The sequence below is a fragment of the Pelobates fuscus genome, chromosome 3 (genome assembly GCF_036172605.1).
Source record: "Pelobates fuscus isolate aPelFus1 chromosome 3, aPelFus1.pri, whole genome shotgun sequence".
NCBI lineage: Eukaryota > Metazoa > Chordata > Amphibia > Anura > Pelobatidae > Pelobates > Pelobates fuscus.
Genome location: NC_086319.1, coordinates 26953757 through 26976811, shown reverse-complemented (window position 1 = coordinate 26976811; position 23055 = coordinate 26953757).

Sequence of the window (23055 nt, the reverse complement as noted above, 5' to 3'; positions counted from 1 at the left end):
ATACGTGCAGTAATTATACGCTGGGCATTTGTACAACAGTCATAAGGCAAATGTATTGGCCATGTGTGCATTGAGCATTAGTTGCACACACTTAGCAGTAATCCTTGGGCGAATATACTATTCATTTGGCATTAATTGTTCAACAATATTCTGAGACATCTAATGGGTATCTGTGCGCAGTCATGGTATTTCCTGGGCATTTGTGCACTTATTTGTTACATACACTGTAGTGTACACCAATTTCCCAGCACATTTACAGACTCCACCATAACAACATCGCTCTTTATCTAACTTATCTAAGAAAATGATTGTCTGTGATCTAAGATTATTTTATCCTTAAATAGTCTTAGAGAATTGTTTCCATTACTATCACAGGCCAGGACCTTTCTAAGAAAGGAAGGTGTTTGCTTGCCAGTCTGTCTCCCTTATTGTGTGACAATAACACATTACTGTCCTGTCTATTTATGCCAGTTTTGTGCCCCCCCTCACTTACCTTAGCTGTAGCTGGTGATCAAACATCAGGGCACCCTCAAACAGCACTGCTCTCTTGGTAGAAGCAAATTGCAAGATTTTTCCAATCTGTAGGTCTAGTAAAAGTTGGACTTCCAGGTGATAAAGAGAGAATGAAAAGGGAAAATGATAATTCAGAACATCCCTGCTCTTCAATGAATCTGAAAAAAATGTGGATTTCTTAACAGTACAAACGCTATTTTATTTTTAGCCTTTTTTTTTGTTTTTCTTTTACTTAATTCTACATTTTTTTTTTTACTTTTTTCCCCTGTTTTCTGATTTTTTTTATATTCTTTTTTTTTTTGTCCTTGCGATAGCAAACAAAGGAAAGGGCTGAATGCACGAACTGAGCAGCAGATGCATCTAAGTTAATACTTTAATTGGCACCTTTTACAAGTATCGGATTCACAATGGTATGTTATACAGCCCAGGTCTTTAGTACCTGCTGTATAATAAGAGATTTTTATTGGTAAATGGGCACCGTGCCCAACAAAAAGGCAAACGAAGTAAACTCCCCCCCCCCCACACCCCAAACTATACGTTTCAAAATGCAAACCTGTTAATATACACATGGTATATGTATATAGCTACACACTGTCTGTATAAACTTCAAATAATTCATGTGATATTGTAGAACTACTATCAGTCTGGTTTTAGAATGAATTGAATACATTCCTGCTTTGTAGTTTTATTCTGTTAACATAGTGTCAGTATATAATCTAGAATAATGGTCCCAATAGCAAATGTAAACATATATACAGCAATACTAGCAAAATAAATACTGAAAAACGCAACATTCTAATAAGTCTCCAATTATAAAAAAATAAAAATAAAAATGCAACTTTGTAACTTGACGTCAGTTTCATAAATTAATATATAATGTAAACTCCGGGACACACATATTATATTATGTCATATTATATTATATTGTGTTATATTATATTATATTATATTGTGTTATATTATATTATATTATATTGTGTTATATTATATTATATTATATTATATTATGTTATATTATATTATATTATATTATGTTATATTATATTATATTATATTGTGTTATATTATATTATATTATATTGTGTTATATTATATTATATTATATTATTTTATGTCATATTATATTATATTATGTTATATTATATTATATTATTTTATGTCATATTATAGTATATTATTTCAAAACCCTTATATATCCGGCCTGTTAATATTACTTTCCATTTTTATGTATAATCTTTCTATATTATTACTATCGCTATTATTATATTATTTTCTCGTTATATATGTGTCTGTTAGTCCACCCATTGTACAGCGCTACGGAATTTGCCTGCACTATATAAATATAATAATAATAATAATAATAATAATAATAATAATAATAATAATAATCTGTATAGATCTACTACCTTGTTTGTAATATATCGATAAATAAACCCATATATTTTATGCGGCTCATAATATAATTACCCAGTATTTGTGTGTATACTGGTTTGTTATAATAAAATACCTGGCATTATAACTCTCCTGGATATATACTTTGTATATGTGTTTCTGTGTGTGAATACAATGTGTATGTAGAATTAGAAATAAAACCTTTCTGACAGATTGTTTCTCTGGGCATAAGATAACAATATTATCCCTGATTAACAGCATTGTAATAATATTTTGTTTTATATATATATATATATATATATATATGTATATATATATGTTTTTGGTTAACTCCTATTATGATGATTTCGCTATATGTGTGTATATATACAGCCTTTCTGGTTAAATTATTTCCCATTATCCTGTTAATGCAGTCCATAAATACCCCTGCTGGTTAAATAATTGGCTATTATTATCTCGATAGATGTATGTAAATATAACCTTCACAAATGCTGGTATTGTGTGAAGGATGTATGCATATACGCGTATTCACTAACGGTTCGATGACCGTTTTGCGCAAATATTGTTGTTTATTAAATGCCATTTATTATTGTAAGAAGCAGATTGTATTCCCAGTTCTGCGATCGGTTTAAGGAGGCTGGTACTTCATGAGCTGCGTCGGAGTGCCATTCTAAATTGCTCTACATCAGACTGACAGTTTAAGTGCCCTATGCCAGTCTGCCAGTCTAAACTTAAATGTACTTTAATAAATTTAAATCGAACTGTGCCAGGCTGCCAGTCTAAATTGAACTATGCCAGGATGGCAGTGTAAATTGAACTGTGTCAGACTGCCAGTCTAAACTTAAAGGTACTAGCCAACCAGTCTAAATCAAACTGTGCCAAGCTGGCTGTCTAAACTGAAATGTACCAGCCTACCAGTGTAAATTGAACTGTGTCAGACTGCCAGTCTAAACTTAAAAGGTACCAGCCAACCAGTCTAAATCAAACTGTGCCAGGCTACCACCGGTCTTAATTGAACTGTGCCAGGATGGTAGTTTAAACTGAAATGTACCAGCCTACCAGTCTACATTGAACTGTACCAGCATACCAGTCTAAATTGAACTGTGCCAGGCTGGCAGTCTAAACGGAAATGTTCCAGCCTACCAGTCTAATGTGAACTGTGCCAAGCTGCCAGTCTAGGTTCAACTGTACCAGGCTGCCAGTCTAAATTATAATGTGCCAGGCTGCCAGGTTAAATATAACTGTACAATGCGGTTAACAGTCTATATTAAACTATGCCAAACTGCCTGTCTAAATTTAACTCTGCCAAACAGCCTGTCTAAATTAAACTGTGCTTGGCTACCAGTCTAAAGTGAACTGTACCAGGCTGACAGTCTAAGTTGAATTGTGCCAGTCTGCCAGTATAGGCGCCCTGTACAAGGCTGCAAGTTTGGGTTTTCTGTGCCAGGCTGCTAGTCTACGTTTTACTGTGCCAGGCTGCAAGTCTACGTTTAACTGTGCTTGGCTGCCAGTCAAAATTTAACTTTGCTTCCAGTCCAAGTGCCCTGTATGAGGCTGCCAGTATAAATTGAACTGTACCAAGATGCCAATCTAAACTGAGCTGAAACCAAGCTGCCAGTATAAGCTGTCCTATGCCATGTTTCCAGTCTAAACTGTGCCCGTCTGTCACTATAGATTGTGTTGAATCAGACTGTCAATCTACGTTGCGCTGTACCAGGGTGTCTGCCTAAACTGTACTGTACCAGACTGCCATTGCCAAGCTGCCGTCTAAGTTGTCCTGGCTGTGCAAAGCTGCCAATCTAAACTGGGCTGTACCAGGAAAGCTGTGCTGTGCCAGTCAAAATGGAGTTGTATCAGGATGTCAGTATACTTTGCGCTGTGCAAGGATTTTAATCCAATGGTAATTGGCATTGGCAATGTAAGTTACCGTGTGCCAGGCTGCCAGTGTAAGCTGCCCAGTGTAATTCTATCAGTGTAAGCTGCTCTGTGCCAGGCTGCCAGTGTAAGCTGCTCTGTACCAGGCTGCAAGTGTAAGCTGCCCAGTACCAGTCTGCCAGTGTCTGTACCAGGCTGTCAGTGTAAGCTGCTCTGTACCACGCTGCCAGTGTAAACTGCTCTGTACCAGGCTGCCTGTGTAAGCTGCCCAGTGTAATTATATCAGCGTAAGCTGCTCTGTGCCATGCTGCCAGTGTAAGCTGATCTGTGCCAGGCTGCCAGTGTAAGCTGCTCTGTACCAGGCTGCCAGTGCAAGCTGCCTCTCTACCAGGCTGCAAGTGCAAGCTGCCTCTCTACCAGGCTGTCAGTGTAAGCTGCTCTGTGCCAGGCTGCCAGTGTAAGCTGCTCTGTGCCAGGCTGCCAGTGTAAGCTGCTTTGTACCAGGCTGCCAGTGTAAGCCACTCTGTGCCAGGCTGCCAGTGTAAGCTGCTCTGTGCCAGGCTGCAAGTGTAAGCTGCTTTGTACCAGGCTGCCAGTGTAAGCCACTCTGTGCCAGGCTGCCAGTGTAAGCTGCTCTGTGCCAGGCTGCCAGTGTAAGCTGCTTTGTACCAGGCTGCCAGTGTAAGCTGCTCTGTGCCAGGCTGCCAGTGTAAGCTGCTTTGTACCAGGCTGCCAGTGTAAGCCACTCTGTGCCAGGCTGCCAGTGTAAGCTGCTTTGTACCAGGCTGCCAGTGTAAGCCACTCTGTGCCAGGCTGCCAGTGTAAGCTGCTATGTACCAGGCTGCCAGTGTAAGCTGCTCTGTACTAGACTGTTAGTGTAAGCTGCTTTGTACCTGGCTGCCAGTGTAAGCTGCTTTGTACCTGGCTGCCAGTGTAAGCTGCTCTGTACCAGGCTGCCAGTGTAAGCTGCTCTGTACCAGGCTGTCAGTCTGTGCTTTGTTGGAGCTGGTATGACAGATATCACAGCAGCTCCTGGTGTAATTCTGGATTTTACAAGACTGTAATACAGATTTAAAAGACAAACAAGTGACAATATTTTGATCTAAAACAGAGCTCTCGGGAGATAATGACAGACAAAGCCTGTACAAAGCAGCTTACACTGGCAGCCAGGTACAAAGCAGCTTACACTGGCAGCCAGGTACAAAGCAGCTTACACTAACAGTCTAGTACAGAGCAGCTAACACTGGCAGCCCTCACTGGCAGATACAGAGGACATTGAAACCCAGTTCTAATCTCTCCATATAATTCCTCCACACTGGGTCACTTCCTGCAGTGGGTGATCATTTCCATGGAGTTCTGTTGACTTGATTCAATCTTGACCTGAGTTTTAACATAATCATAGGGTTAAGTACCCGCCTCCAGAGGGCTTTCTAAAGCACATTGTGAGCTAATTCTCAGCCAGTTGCAGCCTCTAACTATAGTCCTGGGCTAATTGGCACCCTTTAGTTAGGTTACCTTACAAACCCTGTATCCATTGGAATAGCACACACTAGAAGCAGGGTATGTGTATCTATAATTTATATATTTAACCATTTCAGTGTCAGAGCTGGGGAAAGGTTTGTGGGTGTCTGATATTGTTCAAACAGTTACAGTAAAATGTATTCAACTCTAATATACATTTTAACATTAACCCCTATAAAAGATTCCAACACCCAATTTATATTTCATGCTGAGTGCATGCTTATAGTGTCTGTGTGATTGTATAAATGATGCATGTTTGATTATTGTGTATAAATCTAGGTATAGTGATGTAGATGGGATGATGTACCTATCACTTACATTTTCTGCCTTTAAAATATGTAATAAATCGATTGTATATAGTGTATGCGTTACGTTCACTAAACAGTGAAAGTAAATTGCAAAATTTGGACTAAAATAGCTGAATTGGAATAATTCTCTAATTTTGCTACATTTGCAGCTCAGATATTTTAATATGAATAAACCCCTATGTGTATATATATATCTGGGGAGTGGATGCATCTTACAGCATACAGTGGATGCCAATCACTTTATCCACCTACAGCTTGCCAGACACTGCTGTCTGAATCGGGGTTATGTAACGGATCCCAGTACTCTGAGTACATCGTTGCAGAAGCTCCCAAGTCCCAAGTGCAGTAGTGATGGTAGTTGTGAAAATAGCTCCCAGTTCCCCAAACGAGCCTAGACTTCATGAAGGAGTAAATCAATCTGTTTAATTCAGGATCAATGGACAGCTTTTATACAATTCAAGCACACAGAAAACATGCCTCTGACCCTCCCAACAACACACCCTCAAAATGTCCCAAAAATGCCATGTTACCATGACTAGACAAAAAATTACAATTGATACAAAACATAAAAAAATGCATATTTCTCATAGAGGAACCCCCATAGTTCTTACATCCCCGGATAGCCTCGATCAGAGTGCCCAAGTTGTCCAAATAGCGCTCAGATCCCACAAACACAGCTGAATCGCCACCGGGGGGAAGTTTTGACCGACCGCTCACGAGGCTCCTGCCCAAAATAGTTCCACAGTTTCAGAGGTAGCGGTCGGTCACATTTGGGAGCTCCAATATGAACGAAAAGGGATACTGTTCCCTTGGCTCATTGGTAGCGTTTGTTCACGAGGTCCATGCGAACGAACGTAGTGAACAGCGCTTTCCTGGTCTGCGCATTACATGAAGCAGGCGTTTGCAAAGTTTTACTGGTGTTGGTGCCGTCGATTGTCCACCTCGGAGTTCCAGACACTTGATGACCAATCCCGCTGCCTGCTTTCGTGTGACAAGATGGCCGCCATTTTCTCCGCCACGTGGCGTTCGGTTGTACGAACGGCAGCCACACAGAAAGCGCATTTAGTTCTTGCGGTCACTTTGTACTTATTGAGCCAGGGGTGGTCGGAAGTAGAGACAAAGTTTATACCAGTTTCCTGGACGGGGAATGAGCACAGAAAAAGGAGAGCAAAAATAGGTGTTTTGTCATGGGTTACAAGGGAAAATAGTGCATTTTTGGCACTGATTAAATAGTCCAAGGTATTTAATGGAGCTGGAGGATATTAAAGAGACACTGTAGACACTACAACTATTTTATTGAATTAAATAGGTTATAATATCTGGAGTCCCCTGGTCAGGACTGCCATCAGAAGTTGCTCAGGGCATGGGTCCCAGGGGCTAGCACCCGAGTCTCCCTACAAGGATAAGTAAAGTCGATGCAGTGTATTTTTTTATAGTGAATGCAGTGTGTGTATAGTGGATGCAAGGTGTGTGTGCATGTGTGTTGTGAATGCTAAGAGAATGTGTGAGGAACGTGAATTCAGTATGTGTATAGTGGATGTCGTGAGTATAGTGGATGCAGAGTGTATGTATATTGAATGCAGTGTGTGTTTGTGTAGTAGATGCAGTGTGTGTAGTGAAGGCAGTGTGTGTGTTTGTGTCACAGATGCTGTGTGTATAGTGAGCACAGTGTGTGTTTGTGTAGTGGATGCAATGTGTGTGTGTGGTGGAGGCTGTGTGTGTATAGTAAATGCAGTGTGTGTTTGTGTAGTGGATGCCTGGGGTATAGTAAATGTAGTTTGTGTGTTTGTGTTGTGGATACTGGGTGTGTTTGTGAAGTGGATGCAGTGTGTGTTTGTGTAGTGGATACAGTGTGTTTGTAGTAGATGTATGTACGTAGTGGATGTGTCTCTATGTTGGACAAGGGCTGTGGGGAGGTGGATGTTATTCTCTCTTCCCTGCCTCTTACCTGTGGCTAGGGAGTGGGGACACAGTATTCTCAGGTGGTCCAGTGGCTCAGCTTGTTGTACAGCAAAGAAGGCCCAGCTGTCTCCATCTTCCACCTCTAGTAGTCCAGTCCCAAATGCATTCTCTCGGTCAAACACAACTTTTTTATTCTATTTAAGGGGGGAATGGGTTGCAGCCACCTGAATAGAATATGGTCAGGAATACACGTTTGTAGGGATGTGCATGGGCAAAAAATTTGGTTCGGTTCGAATTTCCGAAATTTGGGAATTTTGGCAATTCAGGAATTCGGTTTTGTTCAACACTTCTGAAATTCGGGACTTGGGCAATTCGGGATTTCAGCAGTTTGGTAATTCGGCAGTTCCCTAACCCTACCCCTACCCCTAACCCTACCTCTAACCCTACCCCTACCCCTACCCCTAACCCTATCCCTACCCCATCCCTACTCCTAACTCTACCCCTAACCCTACCCCTACCCTAACTCTACCCCTACCCTAACCCTACACCAACCCTAACCCTAATTCTACCCTTACCACCGAAACGAATTGCACATGTCTACACGTTTGTATGTGGTTTAAAGCCTAAAGTCAGAGCAGCGCAGAGCGACTCTAGGTGCTATACTATCAGGTCTCACACATATTTACAGTTACCATTCTTATTGTGCGTGATTAACTGCCTGCAATATTGTATCTTTATTTTCCATTTTATTATTCATTGTGTGGTATTATAATGTACAATGTTTAGCAATCCCAGACTTCTTCCCCCTCACCCAAATAACTAGTTCTATAAATGTGGACTCTTTAAGCTAACTGTTAGCTAACCATTCACATTCATTCTTACTCCTCTAGTCACAGTTACCTATCCCCCTCCCGCCACCATCTTCCTGTTGCTCATCCCCAAGTGAAAACCTAGTAAATGCTACCTGTCCATTGTACCTGCTCCTGTATCCATCTCTTTTTATCCAGAAATTCCTGGCCAACACTGCTCCAGATTATTCTCATTTGATTTAACATTTTAGGAATAAAAGTTCGGCAAATCCCTTGATACCATCACGTACCTGGCACATCACTGGCCCTTAAGGCGTTAAACGGGGTCATTAGACATTATGGAAATAAAGACCATTCATTGCCTAAACCTGTACAGTGCTAGGTTATGTCATGCTCACCTCATTGTGATGATCAAGTCACCACAAAACATATCTAAAGGCCTGCAGGCACGTCAGCCTAATAACATACCCCTGTGTCTGTATTGACTAAGTGCTACGTTCTGTAAAGTGAGCTGTATAAGACGAGCTGACAATAAATGAAATATTATAGACTGCTTGAGATAGAATATCAAAGGAAGTGTCTATTAGTCTAAGGATTCCGTTAACCTTTTTTATGCCACAGAGGAGAAGATTTGAAAGTGTCTCACAGTAAAAATAAAATATACTAATTTTATATTAAACAATGTCAGTTGGTGTTATAGTTTAACACTAATTGCTTCTTAGCAGAATTTCTATTAACAAATATCTCTAAAGCGCTTAAGCAATGGTTGCTGTTAAAAAAGAAGTTTTAAAGACAGACATTGATAATGTGCTATGTTGAAACAAGTATATTACTATTTCACTGTCCTGTAGTTGAGTCTTGCACTAAATTCCTAAAATCCTCCAAACCTGTTTTTAACCCCTTAAGGACACATGACATGTGTGACATGTCATGACTCCCTTTTATTCCAGAAGTTTGGTCCTTAAGGGGTTAAAGGGGAATTGTTTTAAATATTTAAATAACAGTAGGTGATGATATCCAGAGGCTCCTATAATGCATTTTCTTTCTTTTATTTTTCCTCAGCAGCAAAGAGAAAAATATAATAACTTGAATGTATATGAATAAAAATATATCTGTCTAGGAACAGGACAGCCAATCAGAATACAAGAAAGTCTATAAAAGGTCTGAACTAGCAGTAAACTTCCTCTTTCTTTGCTGCTCCCTCAGACCAGTTAAGTATATTTTTGTCTCTAATCTGTTTATTGGGTTGTTGATTATTGCCTTTGAGTTGTCTGTTGTGTAATTACACTACTTGTTTGTTTTTTTCATTCCTCTGGTCGTTCTCTCCCAGCCTGGGCAGCGTTTCCCCCGGGGAGTCCAGGCTTGGGAACCAGGTCTTTACCCTCTCCCTCCCTCCCTAATCCCTTGGTTTCATGTGACCGTGGTTTGTTTATTCTTCCCGACCCCACACTGTGGCGGCTGTTAGTTTTTTCTGATTACCGCCAAGTGTGTCAGGTCCCGATTGCCACGCAGGTGCATCTCCCTACCCAGCGGCAAGTTGGTTGGGGCCGCAAGCGCTCACAGCACTCGCCGGCCATTGCGGGGGGGGGGGGGGTGGAGCCTCTGTTTTTCAGTGCCCTTTCACCACGGAAGCATGCAAAGGTGGATCCTACTGGCCTGTATCCACCTGGTGGTTTCCTGCTTCCGGTGGCACGGCTCCTTTTTTATGGGTCTGTTTTCTTCTTCCTATCCTTTGTTTACATATTGTGTTTACCCTGGTTGCTTTCCTACCCTTTTCCTTTAGTCATTGCCTGTTAGGTACTCCTTCCTGTGTCTGAGGCCTGTGTACATAACTTTACAGGGCCTAGTCCTGGGTGTTACTACCCTGACTAATTGGTACGTATTCGATTTGGCTACCCTGCCTGCAACTACTTGCTGCTATAAGCTCTGTGGCGTTGTCATTACCTTTATACGCCTATGCAGGCACGGGGCCTATCTCGATCCTGAACCCCTTCTTACTCCAGCAGTGCAGTAAGCAGGATTAATGCCCTCACAGGAATTCCAGACCCTCCTGGATTCCACTATGGTAAGGTTCATTCATAGGGCCTTAACCACTGCGATGGGGACTATGTCCTCCTCTATCTCCCAATCATTTGAGTGTGGGGGATGGTATTTGGGATCCACAGGGTTACCCCCTGTTCGACCCAGATGACCTGCAGAGTAGGACCCTCTGGAACACATTGCCAAATACTTGGCATGTGTACCACCCTCTCGAAGGAGGGTTACAGTAAATTATGGGCACTGAGGTTGACCCTCAGATTATTCAGTTCCTGGCCAAGATGGGCTGGAAACCCAGGGAAGTTCCTCAACACATTGGGCCCAGTTTCTAAGTTGTACGAAATCCTAGAGTCAGCTAAGGCGGGGGAATCTACCCTTGCTTTCAATTAAGCCATTGGTTGGGTTCAGAGACTTATATATCTCCTGGGCAATGTGAACACAGTGTTATCTGGATGTAGAATCACAGGGAGAACTGAGGTGGTGGCTCAACGACATGGAAGCATGGAATGGCTGAGTAATATTTGGATCCATTCCGGACATGATTATAGAGTCAGATGCCAGCTTACATGGCTGCCGGAGCGTTTCCACAAGTGGCAGATGGTCAACAGAGGAATCTATGCTCCACATGAGTGTGGCAAAAATGCCTCTGCCACGTGTTCCTTGAGGGGTCTGCTAGCTAGCTTCCTGCCCAAAGACTATGGGCCCTGCAAACACCCTGTTAATTAAAAGACTTTTGTTTGTGCCATTTCCCTATATTGTTCGGGAACCGAACAGATGCACAAACCATGGACCACCTATGTGCTTGTTAAGCCCTTTTGACACCTGGTAACGATTCTCACCTCAGTGTTCTTATTGTTCGTCTGGGTGGCCGCAATTCGTATGAACGACCAGAGGTGGTGGCCATCTTGTTCGCATGAACGCAGGCAGCAGTGTTTGGTCATCGAGTTCATGGAACAAAATCGGACACTGAAACTCCTGAACACTGCTGGACTTCCATCATCACCTTCGTTTGGTTCTGTATATCCTAGAAGAACACTGTTCAGTGGAATCGTTCATCTGGATGTGGGCAACTAGCTCCATGGTTTAAATATAGACTACGTGAAGTAGTTATTTCATTTTTATGCTACCGACAGAAACCACGTGTGCGGTCGGTCAAAAAGTGACTTCCATGGACAACCCGAACCCCTGAAACGATCTGGGTGATTTTTGGATATGTTGGTGACCCAGATCGGGGCTATCTGGAATGTGACTTTTGTGGGGTTTTAATGTATTTAGGGGGTACTTTTGGGGTGTTTGTAAATTGTGTGTTTTCTGTACCTTGAGATTATTGAGTTAATAGAGTTCCTGACTCAATTATCTCTCAGACACAGAGGAGGGATTACCCTGTGATTTTGTATAAGAAACCCCTTGCATGAGCTTGTGCATAAAAGGCTGTGTGTGGCCCAATATAAAACAGATAACTTCCGTGCATTAAGCCTTGGCTCATGTGTGGGGGAAACAGCTATTCTGGCTATACCTGCTATACTCTCTGGAGGAGAGGTCTACCCACTGGGAGCTGGATCCAGGACTTGGGTCCAGGGTGGGCAGAGAAGGCGAGACATCAGCCAAACTGCAGTGGCTAAGGGGCTACAGTGCTTATGGTGTCTGGTGCAGTGCACCAGGAAGTGTGAATTGGCAGAGGTACTCAGGCGGGGTACCAGGCAGTCCACCACACACATCAACTGTCTGGAATTGCTAGCGGGTCATTCGCCATCCGCAGTCTTACACCCAATCTTGGAAATTGTTGCTCCCTACTCTGCATGGACAATGTGTCGGCAGTGCGGTTTATCAATCACCTGGGAGACACGAAATCGAAGCTGCTGGCGAACCTAACAAAGGAATTCTGGCACTTCTGCCTTCACAACAATGTATCGGTGACGGCCGAACATATCCTGGGTTTGGACAACACATGGGGTGGATTGGAATTCCAGATGCCTGGAGGATTGGGGGACTGGCATCTACTCAGTTCGACCTTCCGGAAAGTCAAGCTGTTGTGGGGACCAATGGACATAGACCTGTTCGCATCCAGACTGAACGCCCAACTTCCTCGATATTACAGATGGCGTCCAGACCCTGCAACTCTGGCAGTCAACGCCTTTCTACAGATGTGGCCACTCTCATGTCACTACGCTTTTCCCACATTCAACCTCATTTCTCGGACTCTGTCTTACCTATGCAGACACAAATGTTCTCTGGTGCTAGTGGCCCTGATGTGGCAGACAGAACCTGTTTCCTCGACTGCTGGAGATGTCTTTGGACTTCCCGCATCTGATACCAATGGTCCCGAACTTGCTTCTCCATCCGGATGGGAGGTTGCACGACCTGATAGAGCAAGGCCTACAACTCACGACATGGTTAGTTTCTGGAGTCCCTGGACAATCACAAATGTTTCACAAACAACTGCGGAACTCCTGGACAAAACCTTGGCCCTGGTTACTAGATCTGCCTATGGGTCCGCCTGGTGAGCATGGGCTGGCTGATGTGTGGAACGATCATTGTATCCAGTTTCGGCCTCTCTGGATGCGATACTACATTTCCCGACGGTACTTTTTGAATCGGGTAACGCTTATCGCACAGTCAATGTTTACAGATCTGCTATTTCTGCAGGACATCAAGGCTTGGAAGGTTCCCCAGTCGGGCAACACCCTTTCAATTGTTGACTATTGAAAGGAATCAGATTCACTAGACCCCCAAGGGCAAGATACTCCTCGTTTTGGGATGTCAATTTGGTGTTGAATTTTTTGGACTTTTGTCTTCCGTATGAATTATCTCTTAAGCATCTTTCATGAAAACTGCTTATCTTACTGTGTTTGCTATCATGTAAACGAATATCGGATGCCAGAGCTTTGGGTTGGACCGCAATATCCTTCACTCCAGATGGAGTAGCTTTCATCATATTTCATAGAACCAAGTCAGCTACGAAAACGTTCTCCTATCCAAGGTACTCTGACAGACCTACTTTGTGTCTGGTTGCTTGTTTATGTTTTTACCTGGATCGTACGTGAACACTACTATCACCTGATCTTCATTTAATTTTGCATACCACATCTCCCATTTTCCACTCCTACTTTAGCTTGTTGGATCCGTGACCTTCTATCACTGACAGGGGTAGATTCTTCGATGTTCCCAGCTCATTTTGTAAGGGGCACCATGGCCTCCAAAGCTTCGATGGTGGGTTGAGCCTCGACGATATATATTGAGAGCTGCAGACTAGTCACACGAGTCTACTTTTCGAGATTTCTATTTCCGCATGATTGACCATTTTTCTTCTCAGAATGTGACTCAGCTTTGAACTAGCATAATAGGAGCTTCTGTATCATTAATAAAATTCCTAGATTTTAGTATTAACATGTAGTAAAGTCATGATTTTATTAATGACACGGAGGCGAGTATTATTCCCTCCCACCCTCCCGGTGGTTTTTTATCTTATCTGGTTCATATGGTGTGGATTCTTCACGGTAAGTGTCGGTAAGTGTATTATGTGATGTTTCATACAAGTAATATTATGTAATCCATTCTCTACCATGCTCGTACAGATATATGCCTCATTGCTTTTGAGTTGATTTGATATTGTGAACAGTACTAAGTTTGGATTTTACCATATATTTCTTTACACAGCTTGATTGTCGAGAGAGAAATGTAACTGCATGGACGTTATTCGTGATGTTTCAAGTTTCGGACCGGATTCTGGTCTTCAGTTTTACTGGCAAAAAAAGAGGAAGTTTACTGCTAATTCAGACCTTTTATAGACTGTCCTGTATCCTGTTTGGCTGTCCTGTTCCTAGGCAGATTTGTTATATTTGATATTTTTATTTATATACATTCAAGTTATTATATTTTTCTCTTTGCTGCTGAGGGAAAATAAAAGAAAGAGCCAAATAGGAGCCTTTGTGTCATTAATAAAATCATACTTAATAGTAAAATCTAGGAATTATAGAATGTATCATTAAATGTATTTATGGAGTAGTAAAATGTATAAACTCATATGTATCCTAATTCATATCACATGAAAAAACAAACATATTGAACTCTCTCCGGTGTGACCTTGTTGACACAATCAGATATATGCCTCTAGAATATAGAAAATGATAAAAGATAGTTTTCATGGTGTTCAACACTCTCACCACATTATACTTTTGCTATTTTAGTTGTGTAGGAGTCTATGTTATAAACTAGATCTGGGTACGTTTAGAAGAAATATATTGATATATTTACATACTGCGAGGTTATGTAAAAGATGCTGTCATGGGTAAAATACAAATTAAAGGGACACTATAGTCACCAGAACAACTACAACTTATTGTATTTGTTCTGCTGAGTATAATCCATCCCTTCAGGCTTTCTGCTGTCAACACTGCCTTTACAATAGTGCCTAGAGACACCGCCTGTGGCCACTACTCAGATGGCTACTAGAGATGCTTCCTGTGTCAGTGCTGCACAGTGTGCAGCACTGACATTCAGCGCCTCCGCGTTCTGCATGGAGACACAGTAGTTTCCTCATAGATATGCTTTGATTCAATGCATCTCTATGAGGAGACGCTGATTAGCCAGGACTACATTTCGCCACACATGTGCAATAGCCTACCAATGTTTCCTATGGATTGGCTGAGATTGTCAATTTTGATGACACAGAAGCAGAGCGGTGACAGAGCAAGCTGCGACAAAATACGAGTGGTTATGGTGCTGGAATAAAGGTATGGTTTATACCTTTCCAAAGAGAGTCAAGGGGGCTGGTGGCCTAAACTGCATTGTTTAACTCTACTGTATAGTGTCAGGAATACACATTTGTATTCCTGACACTATAGAGTTCTTTTAAGAAGTAGTGCACAGACACACACACACACACACACAAACTGCGTTAAATTTTAGAAGGCTATTTTAAATCACCTCTCTTAGCAAACAAATATGGGGATTCAGATGGAAGGGGTTTACTCACTAAACATTGAATTGTAGGGAGATTAAAACTGAATTGCGACATTTTGTGAGTTGTGTACTAGCATTATAGAGCTTAAGACTTTCTTGAATTTGCTAGGTTGGCAAAATACATCAACAGAAGTCCGGGCTAGTGGGAATAAACAATAATATGGACTGGATCTGCCAGTTTAACAACTGGTACTTTGGAAAGTTGATGTTTCATTTTATTTATTAAGTAAATCAAGGGTCATCACAAATGACCAACACAAGAGTGCCAAAGGTAATGTGTCTTCAGTCATGTAAAGGCATGGACAAAGGTAATGTCTCTTCAGTCATGTGAAGGCATGGACATTGGTAATGTGTCTGACTCTTCAGTCATGTGAAGGCATGTACAAAGGTAATGTCTCTTCAGTTGTGTGAAGGCATGGACAAAGGTAATGTCTCTTCAGTTGTGTGAAGGCATGGACAAAGGTAATGTGTCTTCAGTCGTGTGAAGGCATGGACAAAGGTAATGTCTCTTCAGTCGTGTGAAGGCATGGATAAAGGTAATGTCTCTTCAGTCGTGTGAAGGTATGGACAAAGGTAATGTGTCTTCAGTCGTGTGAAGGCATGGACAAAGGTAATGTCTCTTCAGTCGTGTGAAGGTATGGACAAAGGTAATGTGTCTTCAGTCGTGTGAAGGCATGGATAAAGGTAATGTCTCTTCAGTCGTGTGAAGGTATGGACAAAGGTAATGTGTCTTCAGTCGTGTGAAGGCATGGCCCAAGGTAATATCTCTTCAGTGGTGTGAAGGCATGGACAAAGGTAATGTGTCTTCAGTCATGTGAAAGCATGGCCAAAGGTAATGTCTCTTCAGTCGTGGGAAGGCATGGAATATCTAGCCAAGAGATTCAAAAGGCAACATAGAATTTACATTCTGCTGGAGGGTAATCAAGGAATCTCTTTTAGGATTCCTTCTTAATTAATGAATTTACTTGCACTTACTATAGGTTAGGTCTGGCAGCATGACATATCAATGCAATACCAAGTATATAAGGTATGGCTGGCTTCCCCAAAATCGGAATGGTATCAACCTAAGGTCAAGAGGGGAATTTTCAGCTACGTTAACTGACAAGGCTATTTACTAAAGTGAGAATCCAAAATGAATTGAAAGCTAATTTCAGATTTAAGGCCAGAGTATCTGAACTGAAAGCATTTAATGTAAAATATTGCTGTTTCAAAGATATGGACATGTTTACATTAAAGGGTTAAACACACCTCTAGTGGCTTCCTGTCTGACAGCTACAGCTAGAGGTGATTGGCTTTAAAGATTGGCTTTATATATGCCAGCACAAGTTTGAAATTACTGTTACAGATGGACCAGTCAATAAGTTACCAGTTAGCAGCTGAGTATATTAATAGCTCAGTAATTAACAGTAAATGATGAGCCATCTGGGCATAAAGAGGGTTAAACTTGAAATTGGCCTTTTAGTAGTGTTTAGTGTAAAGACGATTTGGCCATGCAGTATCTCATTGCGAAATAATCTGGTATTATTTATTGCATTATTTATTATGCAATGGTATTTATATTACAGGCCTCCCAATGGTCCCTATTTTGGCAGGACAGTCACGATTTTCGGGTCCTGTCCTGTCATATCGACTTTTGTCCCCAAAAAGCATAACGCAGGCGCATTATAAGACGCACTTGCGCTATGTTCAGGGCAACAAGACCCTACAGGGAGCATTGAAAGAGTGCTCCCTGCATGGTCTACCCTCTGTGGGATGGCCTTTATGATTGGCAGTCAGCCTGGCATGCATTCATACCAGACTGACCTGCCAGTAATTTGGGCAGATCTTTTCCAAGATTGCAACACTAGCCCGCCCTCTTTACCCCGCTCCCACCAGCTTCCCAATACTCTGCATGTCGGAGTTGGGAGGTATGATATTACGTCGCAGGTATATTACTAGTTTTTAATTACATTTGCAGGGATAGGTGTTTTTTTGTGTGTGGAACTTGGGCGCTTAGTAATAGTGTGAATAGATTGTATTGCCAATAGCAGCTGTAGCACTCTATTGGTTCTCCTATAGACCCAGAAATTAAACAGTAGACAAAAACCATGTTAAAACAGGGTTTATGTGATATTGCCCTTTTCTGACGCAAACAGTGTAAAGTGCAGCGCTAAAAAGTTTTTAAAGCTTACCCATGCATTTAAAAAATGTTTTCATATACATGCCCCCCCCCCCAAAAAAAAACAGAGAGAAATATAATAGTGCAAAATTGTTTAAATTAACCAAAACAAACAATTTGTTTGAAAAAGGAATGCTCACAATCAAAGAGCCTTTTAAACGTTATGGCTCTGAACGTGCTGGCTTTCTGTGCCTTTAAGATAGCAACTTCTGTCTTGTAGCCCTTAGTGAACTCCAGTGGAGTGTGTACATATAACAGGAGACATAAAGTGCAAGAAAGGTAGTACAGACTGTTGGAACAATCACTACTTCTAATAAGGTATCCACAGGTTACTGCTCACCTTGATTTGAAACCCATATATAACTGGCACCAAGTTTACGTGCAGACTTGCCAGTTTAAGAGTGGCAAGGACCCCCTAGAGGTGTAGAAGGAAAGAATGCTGGTTCCAGAGGATTGTAAGCTTAACAAATAGTTTAAACTTTATTAAATTACAAATAAAGAGAAACTCCACATAGGAGATAAAACCAAAAATGATAAAGCATAAAATCTATAATCCTCCAGGTCTCCGAGACGCGTTTCGCCTGGTTTACAGACTTTTTCAATCGGTGCATTCTTCCATTTACTTCCTTCCTTATAAAGGGATGTTCGATGGTTCTTTCATCCAATAGGATGTTCGTTCAGCCGGGGGAATCATTCGAACCAGGTGCTTTCACTGATTATTTGTTCGTCCATACGAGTGACTTTGTATGTTGTTCGTATGGGAAGGCACAGAAAGCCAGCGCGTTCAGGGCCATAACGTCTAAAAGGCTCTTTGATTGTGAGCATTCCTTTTTCAAACAAATTACCGTATTTATCGGCGTATAACACGCACTTTTTCTGCCTGAAAATAGGGAGAAAATCATGGGTGCGTGTTATACGCCGATATCCCACATTTACTTACCTGTCTTGAAGCGTGGGCCGGCTTCACAGCGCGCACCGCGGTACTGGAACTTAAATTTCAGGTTCCGGTTTCCGGCGGGACTGAAAGGAAGTGTGCACACTATTATGTGCACACTTCCTTTCAGTCCCACCGGAAACCGGAACCTGAAATTTAAGTTCCAGTACCGGCGGGACTGAAAGGAAGTGTGCACACAATAGTGTGCACACTTCCTTTCAGTCCCGCCGGAAACCGGAGCCTGAAATTTAAGTTCCAGTACCGCGGTGCGCGCTGTGAAGCCGGCCCACGCTTCAAGACAGGTAAGTAAATATGGGACAGAGGGAAAGTGTACTAGGGGACACTATGGGGGGGGGGGACACTATGGGAGGGGGGGACACTATGGGAGGGGGGGAACACTATGGGAGGGGACACTATGGGAGGGGGGGGCACTATGGGAGGGGTGGGACACTATGGGGGGGACACTATGGGGGGGAGAATACTATGGAAGGGGGGGAACACTATGGGATGAGGGGGGGGAACACTATGGGAGGGGGGGAGAATACTATGGGAGGGGGGAACACTATGGGATGAGGGGGGAATACTATGGGAGGGGGGGAGAATACTATGGGAGGGGGGGAGAATACTATGGGGGGGGGAAGAATACTATGGGAGGGGGGGAAGAATACTATGGAAAGGGGGGGGGGACACTATGGGATGAGGGGGGGGATACTATGGGAGGGGTGGAAATTTCCTGGAATTTCCTTCTGAAAATGAGGTGCGTGTTATACGCCGGCGCGTGTTATACGCCGATAAATACGGTACTTGTTTTGGTTAATTTAAACAATTTTGCACTATTATATTTCTCTCTTTTATTTTTTTCCCCAGCATGTATATGAAAACATTTGTTAAATGCATGGGTAAGCTTTAAAAACTATTTAGCGCTGAACTTTACACTGTTTTTGTCAGGAAAGACAATATCACTTAAATCCTGTTTTAACACATTGTGTTTTTTTGTCTACTGTTGAATTACATTTGGGATTTTTTGCTACTTCTGACATGCTAGCATCTGTTGGTTAGTGGAACCACCTATTCCGAATGCTTGCTTTTTGTTTTTTCTTATAAATGTTTTTCAAAAACAATTAACAACATTAATTTAATACATGGATTTTTGTAGGGTGGTTTAATGGGACACCTAAAAACTCTGTGTGAACAGTCACTCGGGAGGTGAATTTGCCACTGCAAGTAATAATAGATTGATATTACTTTTAGTAAGTTATTCTCAGTTCAGAGAGTAGATCAAAATGCAGACAATTTAAGGGGCATGAATAAGACAAACTGTAGAGCCCCATGAAAGTACAAGAAATTTGGGAGAGCTGGTAACCTTTGGCCTTGGGGAAGATTTCTCATTGAATTGGTTGTAGTGTCTGGAGTCTCCTGGTGCTGTTCCAGCATTCAGTGTTGAACTATTTTTTTTAGCGGTTTAATACTAAATAGGGATCCCAGTCCCCCACAGCCCAGCCCCCACTGAAAGTATGGCTAAGACAGGAATTACACACTTCCTAGCTATACCAATTTGTACCAGCAATGGGCTCTGTGATTAGCTGAAAGCAGCCAGCTGACACTCTTAGCCAATCACAACTCTCCATTCCACAGAGGAATAGGTTGCTGGGAACTCTTGGTTAGCATTAAAACATTAAAAAAAGGTTGAATGCTGAACGGAGGAACAGCGCCAGGGAACTTCAATGAGATGAAGCAGTTATAGTGACATAGTTACACAGTTATATAGCTAAAAAGAGATCAAGTTTAGCCTTCCTCACATATGTTTTTGCTGTTGATACAAATGAAGGCAAGAAAACCCAGTCTGAAGCGCTTCCAATTTTGCTACAAACTAGGAAAAAATTCCTTCTTGACCCCAAAATGGCAGTCAGATATCTCCTTGGATCAAGCAGCTATTACCCCACTAATTAGAAATTTTATAGCATGACAGGAGGCTTCATATTTGCTTAAGTCTCTCTTTACTAGAACTCCACAGCAGCACATTAACATAGAGAGATAAACACCAAAGACAAAAACATAAGGTATCTATATAAGGCTCCTCCTAAGCCACCATTTCCTCTTTCTTTGCTGCTCTGCATCAGTACAGGTCAGAGTACCACTGCCTCCTGCTTCTAGTGGGTGGCTTTGGGATTTAGTGTGATTTATTTATGATTGTTATGAACTATGCTTGGTTGTGAGATTTATGTGCCTTTCTGGCTCTTTTATTTTCTTTGGGGAATGTTTCCTTTACAATACTGATAGTTTTTTCATGTGTTTATTTTTACAGATTACTGATAGTTTGCCATGTGTTTATACAGATTACTGACAGTTTGCCATGTGTTTATTTATACAGATTACTGGTAGTTTGCCATGTGTTTATTTATACAGATTACTGGTAGTTTGCCATGTGTTTATTTATACAGATTACTGACAGTTTGCCATGTGTTTATTTATACAGATTACTGGTAGCTTGCCATGTGTTTAGTTATACAGATTACTGGTAGTTTACCATGTGTTTAGTTATACAGATTACTGACAGTTTGCCATGTGTTTATTTATACAGATTACTGGTAGTTTACCATGTGTTTATTTATACAGATTACTGACAGTTTGCCATGTGTTTATTTATACAGATTACTGGTAGTCTACCATGTGTTTATTTATACAGATTACTGGTAGTTTACCATGTGTTTATTTATACAGATTACTGGTAGTTTACCATGTGTTTGATACCGGAGAAACTGACGGAAGCCAAGCACAGAGAGATGGACACAGGTTTCTTCAGGAAGGAAGAGATTCTTTATTGGATCACCGATCGGGACTCAGAGGGACTAACGTCACCAAAATACAGCAAGTTCTGAGCCCCGGACAATAGTGCAGGCTCCTTATATAGGCACATAACTCCTCCCATATTAAGCTCCACCCGCACATTCTCTTAACCAATCAACACAAATAAGAATTAACTTCCTGTTTGACCGCATGGCTTGTCCAGCACAATGGAGGAGGGGGAATACTACATCCTGTATTCTTGCACATGCTCCGTACACTACTGATCGTATCTTGCCTCGTGCAACCAACTGATCGATACGTCAGCATATGCACGTACACATGCCACGTGGTAATCTCGGCCTACTAAATGTATTTTTACCGAGATTCCACCACATTCCCCCCTTTGATGCCTCTTGATATTTCACAATTACTTGAGGCATCATTTAACCTTGGTTTGCATACACCGCAAGTTACCTTGAACCAGACCAGACTTATCTTATGATGTGAATCTTCAACACTCATCTTCTTGCATTGGTTCTCCCTGATTTAGAGCCTTATACTTATAAATCGCCATTATCTGTGCAGCGGCCTTCCTCTCTGCTATGTTTTCTATCAGGCTTTGCACAGACCTAACTACTAAGGGTATAAGACACGGCAGGAGTAGACACAACATTAAAATCAGTAGGACTCCACCTACCACTGCCTTAAGCCCTCCAAACCACTCATACCAGCTACCAAACCAACTACTTGGATTATACCTTTTCCATACCTGAGTAGGCACATGCGCTAGTTTAACCATATGGCTAGTAAGCTCAGCTATTGCTTGCCCTTCGTCATCTATTTGAAGACAGCAATTGCTCAGGTTAAACTTCCCACATACACCTCCCTCTACTGTCAAAAGGTAATCCAAGGCTAATCTATTTTGGTAGACTGCCGTCCTCATCCTGGTGTTATGCTTCGCTAGAAGATTGAGCGCTTGTGACGTCTCGTTGGTGATAATCTCAACCACCGCCTGTAATCTTATAATACGGTTGAGCATATAAATAGGGGTTCTGTAACCAAAGGTACCATCCTCAGCCCACGTGGCTGGCCCATAATAATCTATGATACGCTGGGGAGGCCATTCATCATCTTCCCAGGCGCCTATCTCTATGGGTCCCCTTTTCTTCCTATGATTCACATCATACACTTTAACACCTAAAGTCTCACCTGTTTCAATCGGTAACAAGAAGAAGGATGGTTTGAGCATACCCAACACACATGCCCCTTCCCAGTCCTGTGGCAACTCCGAATAGGCTTTCTTACCACAGATCCAGTACAAATTTGCTGGGGCTCTCCAGGTAGATGTGATGGATAAATCAAACCACACATCCTTTAAATTGGCGTATCTAGCAAACGGGTTAGATGGTTCTGAGACATTTGAAGCCGACCACCAAGTTGTATTCTTTGTATCATCATCATAAGCTTTTTGCCCTAGACAAGTTAATTCTCCTACAGAAGTATTATACATTATTCCTTTCCTTGCTATGCAAACATAACCTATGATGGAGGTCTTTAATCTCCACTCAGATTTACCTCTAACACTCATATGATAATCGGCTTGTGTAGATATCAGTTGGTCAACTGCCTCAGAACCGGACATTACCTCCTTTGCTTCCCAAGGCCATTGGTCTCCCATGTTAGTACCTCCACACACATAGCAGTTGGTAACATTAAGACTACCGGCAATACTTTCGGCTAAATCGATGAACAGGTTTTTAGCATTATGGGGGATCTTATTATCTATACTCATCTCTTCATAAAAGGAATGGTATACTTGATGAGTTTGGGAGGATACCGTATCAGTCTCTATCCCTA